The sequence below is a fragment of the Cupressus sempervirens genome, chromosome 2 (assembly GCF_028749045.1).
Source record: "Cupressus sempervirens isolate cs-2001-9-10 chromosome 2, ASM2874904v1, whole genome shotgun sequence".
Lineage (NCBI taxonomy): Eukaryota > Viridiplantae > Streptophyta > Pinopsida > Cupressales > Cupressaceae > Cupressus > Cupressus sempervirens.
The window spans coordinates 592,274,316-592,281,925 of record NC_143119.1 but is presented as its reverse complement, the minus strand read 5'-3'; the positions used below and the strand labels follow the sequence as shown (position 1 = coordinate 592,281,925).

At 34.1% G+C, this 7,610-nt stretch overlaps 1 pseudogene; it reads left to right on the top strand.

Annotated features, from left to right (window-relative positions):
• Nucleotides 1-2,121: 2,121 nt before the first annotated feature.
• On the top strand, nt 2,122-6,730 carry LOC149574792 (E3 ubiquitin-protein ligase HOS1-like; annotated as a pseudogene).
• The last annotated feature ends 880 nt before the right edge of the window (nt 6,731-7,610 follow it).

Below are 7,610 nucleotides of genomic sequence, written 5' to 3'. Positions count from 1 at the left end.
TTTCATATTTGATAGAATAGTTGGTGGTCTAAACCAAAATATATTTTCAAAGGTAGAGAGACAGGGAGGGACAGAGAGAGGGGGAGAGGGGTGGAAGAAGATATAGAGAAATGTATAAATGGTACTTAGAGATAAGGATACATGGATTATTAGCTAGAGGGGGTATAAAAGTATAGTTGGATCACAATTGTGTACATGTGAACATATGCATATTGTTTGTGTCATAGGGAAGTTCTCCAAAATATAGGACATGTTCTAATAATAGAATAAATATCACAAATGCATTACAAAAATATCAACAAACCTTTGTGATTGGGATATAGACCAAGATATAGGTTAAAATAAAATTAGAAAATTCCATGAATTGAATTACACAATAGATGAAAATACAATGCGAAATTGTGAGGATGCACAATTTTCTATGTTATATTTATCCTCTATTTTTAGCAAGCTAGTGAACTAATGTGATAAGATATACTACAATGTACGAATACAATGCTATTATGGTAAATATGAAAATAATTATATAGAGGACATAAAAAATATGGAAAAAGGACGATGTTCCTAGATTAATGACTTGTAAAACCATTATGTTAGATTCCTCAATCCTACATAATAACAATGTAAAAAATATTTTTTTTTGCAAGATAAAATTGTGCTAGTTTGAGAGAAAATTGTCAATTAAGAGAAGTCTAATAAAGTTATTAGAATGATGTAGAAAAAAGATGGATTTCAAAACAATAAATGCATACCTCCTTATACTTTGACCTAATGGCTAGAAGGGAAAATAAAAAAGAGTATTCATCACTACAAAGTTCAAATAAAATGTTGTAGAAGAGTCCAATGAGATATTTAAAAGATAAAATTCAAAGGAAAATACATGAGAATAAATGGAGTGGGGCTAGGTTCCATACAAAGAAAATGTCATAAGATATTGAATTTGAAAAATAATGAAGGTTTTCATGAAATAATTTTCTAGGAATTTCTTTAAAATTTAATCTTTCTATGAATAGTAGATGTCTAAAACTTATGATTCATTTTTGCTTTTTCAAATATATTACTTCTGAGGCATTTAAAGATTGAAAAACTATGCAAAAATGAGACTTAGCACCATAAACAACATGATCTAGGAGGTCTAAAGGAATAGGGTCTTGTCATCAAAGAGGTATTTATTTTGATTACTTTTTATTTTCTTTTTTGAATAGTAAGGCCCATTTAGCATGTGACATATATTATGATAGAATTTGAGCAGTGCACTATCATCCTTAAGGAACACTAATATCGATAAGTAGGAGATAATTTCCATAGTAAGTCAAATTGTGATATTGCTATCAAGATTTAACTGTGTGATTTTGAGTCAAACTCATTGACCCGTGTTTCATGAGTAGTGATTCAACATGAATCCATCTCTCATGAGAATAAATAGAACACTTAGCACTCATTGGATCTAGGTGATGCTCATAGGGGTGAAACACTGAGACTTCTCGGGAGGTCACCCATCCCAGTACTACTCCAGCCTGAGCACGCTTAACTATGGAGTTTCCTCCATAGTTAAACCCAAAGCTTGCAACCCCATTTGCAAAACCTTCACCAAGTGTTGTGCCTTATGAACCATTCATTTGAAAGCCCCTTAAGCTCATTAATTGATAAGTGCCTAACATTTGTTTCCTCAATTTTATGATTATCTCCGTATGCAAGAGATTGGCAACTTTATATGAAGACCATGCCAGATATAGAAGTCATGAGAAGACCAAGGCCAAACCCTTCTTTCCTGGAACTTTATCAAATTGATGATGAAGTGTTACATGATTTTGTGGATAATTTTAGAGAAAGTATTTCGAAGGGATCCAAAAAATATAAGCTTTGAAGACAATGCAAGATCGTGACTGCTATGGAAAGGCCTCTACGTAAGATTTCACAAGTTGAAAGACTTGCAAGAACTTGAAGAGAGAGTGGTTCAATTAAAGAAGCATTTGGAAGTGGATGACGATGAACCTCTGGTTATCTCAATTTCACCCATATACTTCAATCACCTTGTCATGAATGACCAAGAAGTATAGCTAGAGTTACTCTAGCCTCATGCTGATCCAATTTCAACGGATGATAATATGTGTGATAGCAATGGAGAAAGGGTAAGTAATAATGATAAAATCTTGTCTCAAGATCTTTCTTCACCTCATGTAGAAATTTTTCTAGTTAAAAATCATGGTGAGGATTCTTTTCTTAAGAATTCCATTGTAATACTTTCTAGTGATGCTTTGTCTAAAAATGAATCTTTAAATGTCATGAGAGATTGTAAAGACATTGGCTCTTTGAATGTGAATGCTGGAAAAGATCCTATTCTAGAATCTTTTCATTTTGAAGATATTGCAGCAGTAGACCTTATGGGTAATGCTGATTTTAATGGAGGTGCCTCTAAAAATTTCTCCTCCCTAGTTTTAGAAGGTTTCAGTTTTGAGAGTGATAATGGTCATCCCATTTTAGAAGTTCTTATTTTTGAAAGATTAGACAACTTCCTGCTTGAATTTCAATCCTTCACTTTTGATGAAATCAATGAAAATGATATTGGTCATCTTTCTTTAAAGAGTCTTCTTGGTGAAAAATTTCAAACTAACATGCAACCTGAAAGTGAAATTCCCACTTTCATAAAAAATGAAGATGATTCCTCATGCATGAAAAATAGTAATCAGCCCATGGAAAGATCTGATTGGTTTGAGGATGAAATATGTAATTATGACAAGGTAAGAGTGCATGTGAAAAAGTTTCCCTCTCATGATGATTATGCTAAAGATACCACTCAACACATAGATTATCCAGTTGAAGCATCGAGAGGCACATTGCTTGATCAAGAAGAAAAAATCATTGATGAATTCTTGTTATCTATTTAGCAAGAAGACCTCTCTCAAGTCAGCCCATTTGATGATGACCCGATTCTTTGTGAAGATGAGGTGAGAATGCCTTTGGATGAAACTCCTTGTGTTGATTTTCTTCTTGAAGAAAAGAGGTATAAAGTTGGCTTTCAACCTAGTGATGATTTAGCTAGCATATTGAGACACACTCTTCTTAATGAGGAAGAGGAAATCATAAACACATTCCTATCATCACTTAATCCAGATCATTCCTTTAATGATGAATTAGATATTCATTCAAATTAGATTCAAAATGAAGCATTCATTGATAATTTTATTTTTTATTCATCTATACATGGTTTTGCTGATTTAGATTGTGGAAGTAATGCTGAAACATGTGATGGTACTTTGGAAAGAGGAGAAGATGGAATGTGTGACATGTTTGATGACAGTTTGATCATTGAAAGAGATGAAGAAAACACATATTCAAGGGTTGATCCCATGTTGGATGAGGCGTCTCTATGGCTGCAAGTTGACTATGACATCAAAGACCACATGTAGGAATTGAATCTTCATGACAACATTTCTGAGTATTGTGCACCATCTCTTGGTGAGGTTTCAATATTTTATTCTTTTCAACATGAAGTGGAATCTAACCCTGTGAATGTGAAAGATCAATTCTCAAATGAAAAAGAGTGTTATGATGAGTTATGGCTATTTGGAAAAGAGAGTTGGATCAGCATATGCATGTGTCTTTTCAGTTTGAAGCTTGGCATTGAAAGAGTTGTCAACAAGTAGTGGTTTGGAGCTGCTCTGTTAAGGCATGGTTTGTTGTTGTGGAAAGGCTCCTACTTCTCCCAACCAATAAATGGATTCCCATGAATTCTTCTTTCTTTTGGTTTTCATGGTAGGTTCTCTTCCTACATTTGTAAATATGTTTTGGTGTGCGTAGTGTTAGTTTGAATAAGGTGCAATCTTTGTGCTTGTTGGTGGTTTAGGAATTTTAGTTAGTTGGCTTTGCCCTGCTCCCCTCAGCCCTCTCTACAAGAAGCTCCCAGTTTTCTTTTCTTGTTGACTCTATCACCCAATGGTTAAGGAACTCATCTTTGCCAGAGATTGCTAGAGTTCTTTGCTTTCGAATCAAAAGTAGTCCCATAGTTAGAGCCCCTATTAGTGCCCAATATGGATAGGGTTTTAAAACTTCAAGTATGGAGTCTTGAACTACTTTGAACTATGGTTCAAAGCAATTCAAATTAGTTCAACTTGCTAGAATAGGTTCAAATTATTCTACAAGCTCATTGTTTCAATGTGGCATAACAGATGTGTGCAGAGAATAGCTATCAGAAGTGTAAGGTTTTAGTCAGAATCTTTGGTGTAGTATTTTATTGGTTCAAAGATTCAAAGTGATTCAATAAGATTTCTGAAGTGAATTCATTAATTTAATGTGGTTCAACTGGTACAAAGAGTCCCATAGGTTGTTCAGATATTAAGGCGACAAAGTTAGTAAGGGCTCAAAATTTTGAAGATTCATAGTGTAGGATCCAAGTTCATTTTAGAACTTTAGAGGTTCAAAGGTTTTAAAGTTAAGTTGCAGCTCAATAGGTCGACTCTCTTTAGCTCAAAGGTATGGCTAATTAATAATGATATGGTACTAGTGAAGAGCTCAGTTGCTAAATTAGAAGATAACCTTGTTCTCATATGACATATTTGGACCCCAATTCTAAAGCCTCATTTCAAAGCAATAGACTATCAATGTTCAGTATTCACAACCTCTATAATATGGGACTTATTAAGCTCGCATATTCATTATGAAATGAACATCTTTATAATTAAGAATTTAAAGGTTTACACACTTGAAATATCATGAATGGAGCCACACTCACCACATAGTAGACCAAATAGCCTTGATAATTGTTGATAAATATAGTGCCAACTCATGAACAAAACATATGGGTAAGTGTGAAGAGTCGTGGGTGGTTTGAGTTCATAATCATTATTCTAAACTAATATATGGGAATGTAGACAACAAAAATAAAAACTATCAACATGAAAGGATGCTAGTTCATGTTTCACATTCTTGATGAACAAAGAGTAGATGTGGATGCTGCCATATCAATGGTGAGACCATGAAATCCATGGAAGAGGAATGTCAATTATTAGCTTGAGAGTGTTAGATTGGGCTTCTATGTAATGATTCTGACTATGTCATTGTGTTGACATAAGGTTTGCATAAGCTTTCATATGGCTCAATGTATCTACATTAAATCAAAATCATGTTCAGACAATTGACATGAGCATTTTTCAAATTGCTGACAAGGTGGAGGCATCATATGAGAACCATCTAAGTCCATGGCGGTGTCTTGAGAAGCATTAGATTACAAAGGGACATCCTTCTCTTCATGAGAAACTTCTTTAAAAGATCGATATTAGTTTAATAGGAGAATTATGCTTTGATACACTCTATTTCTACCTCAAATTATTGACAAGATGCATTGGAGCACTTGGCAAATATTGATCTACTTGATGTAGTGAGATCAAAGTTGAAATGTGCCATGCTACAAGAGACTTGAGGAGCTGTGGGTGTATTGTTCAACATGTTTTAATATCTTGTGGCCATGCATCTCTTTGTGTAGAATGCAGTCAATGGTGTGATGTCTGCCCCATATGTAGGGTTCGTATTCCAAACCAGGATGGCAATGTGTGATTGTGTTTATATGATGAATGCCTGGAAGCTAGCCTAATCTATAGAAGTCATGGTGAAGACATAAATGAAATGGAAGAGGATGTCCAATTTTCAATGGAAGATGTTCATCATCTTTATTCATTATTTGATGTTGCTCTGGATAATAATCTGATCTCCTTGGTTTGCCATTATGTCATAGATGTTTATATGGATGAAACTACTATTTCTAGTGATCCCATTATTGCCATACTTCTAGATGGAGTAGTTGTAAAGGAGTGGTGCAAGAGGAAGTTATTGAATGTCGCATGTTGTCTTCAATAGATTTATAACCTTGGAGTGAAAGAAACACAGAATCACTATGATTTATTAACTAAATTTACACTGCAACTTGATGGTGTTGGCAATGTGCTTGAAGTGTTGGAAGAACCACTTTTGGAGTCATCTTCACCACAATTGGTAGAGATTCAGCTTCTTTCTAAGACAATATAAAAAGTGAAACAACATTTAGAAGCTATGACCTAGAGTGCAAGACATGAATTTCTTAAGGGTGTTCAATGTCACTACATGAGAATCTCTCATTGGAGAAGTTCATTTCATGAAAAAAAAGGTTGCAACTTCTAAACGAGCTTGGTTGGATTATTTGAATAATGTCAAAATGACTGGGTCACAATCTTTAGTAGCCTTGTTTATTGAAGATGCCATTTCTAATCTAAGCATGCGACATGTTTATGATGAATAACTAAAGGGAGAATTTAGTGAGCTTGGTTGGCTATGACAAAGAGGCATTTTGTTGCAAGTGCCATTCAAATCCAAACATGATGGATCTATGTTTCCACCAAAGAATTTGTGTGCTGTAGTTGATCTTCTATTTTTAGAAGGGGGCTCTGATCTCATTCTTGCGAAGAGAGCAATTTTTCTGTATTACTTGTTTGATTGACATTGGAACCTGCCAAATGTGAACTAGAGAAATTTAGTGGATGGTTATGCTAGAACTTTTGGGATCACAAGGCAATTAGTTCTTGAATCATTGGTCTTTTATTTGCTGGATGATAGCACAAGTGAGGCCTTGGAGGAAGCTTGTCAAATTCTTCTTGAAATTGTTGGTTCAAAAACACATCTAAAGATTGCAAGAGTTTTACTTGAAAGGTAGAATCCAAATGCAACTTTAATGGTTTTGTACTGTAGCGAACATGATTGACAGTTAGTAGTCTAGCATAGATTCACTAAATGTCGAGTCTCCTGTGGAGTTAAAATGAATTTCATAAAATCCATCATAGCCCGATGATTAATTGGTAGCTTTAATAAAGTTACAAATCATGATATTGGAATATTATAAAGAAGATAGACACTGTGTTGTCAGGAAAGGAATATGAAAATGGGAAACTACACAAACCAAGAACCAGTTATTTAAACTACTAGGAAAATGAAATAGAGGAGGCTTATTTATTGAGGGTTTTCTCATTTCATAGGGGTTCATTTCTTTTCTTTCTTCCACTGATTACAGATCTTGTGCTATAGCAAGAAGGAAGAGTTTTTTAGATTCTTCAAACCTTCCGAGGGAGAAAGAGTAGGGCTTTTGTTTATTTTTTTGAACTATGTGTTTCAAAAGAGGGGATATTTTGATTTTGACTGTAATGCCGAGGAAGGAATTTATGTTTCCTTTCTAGACTATGATTTTGATGCATAATGTAATGAGATCTTTGTTGTCTTTGCATTTTTAGAGAAGGGAGACTCGAGAGATAATTGCATACCAAAACTTTGAATTTGGGCAATTTTCTTTCCACTTATCATTATCTTTGTGTAACTTTCAATTTTCTCTAAATGCATTCAATATCATGGTTTTTTGAATATATTTGATTTCAAAGTGCCTTTAAAACTCTGATTCTTCACTTTCTCAGACTTTCTTTCTCTTTGTATTGCAGCATGCAAATGGACTTTGTGTCATTTGTTGTTTATATTCTTGTAGTCATTTAGCTTTTCACATTTACTTTGTGCTTACAGGTAGATTTTTTTAATCCTTTCATGCTTTTAGGTTAAAAGCATTCATATTAAAATTTATTGTAAATCATATATGGGGA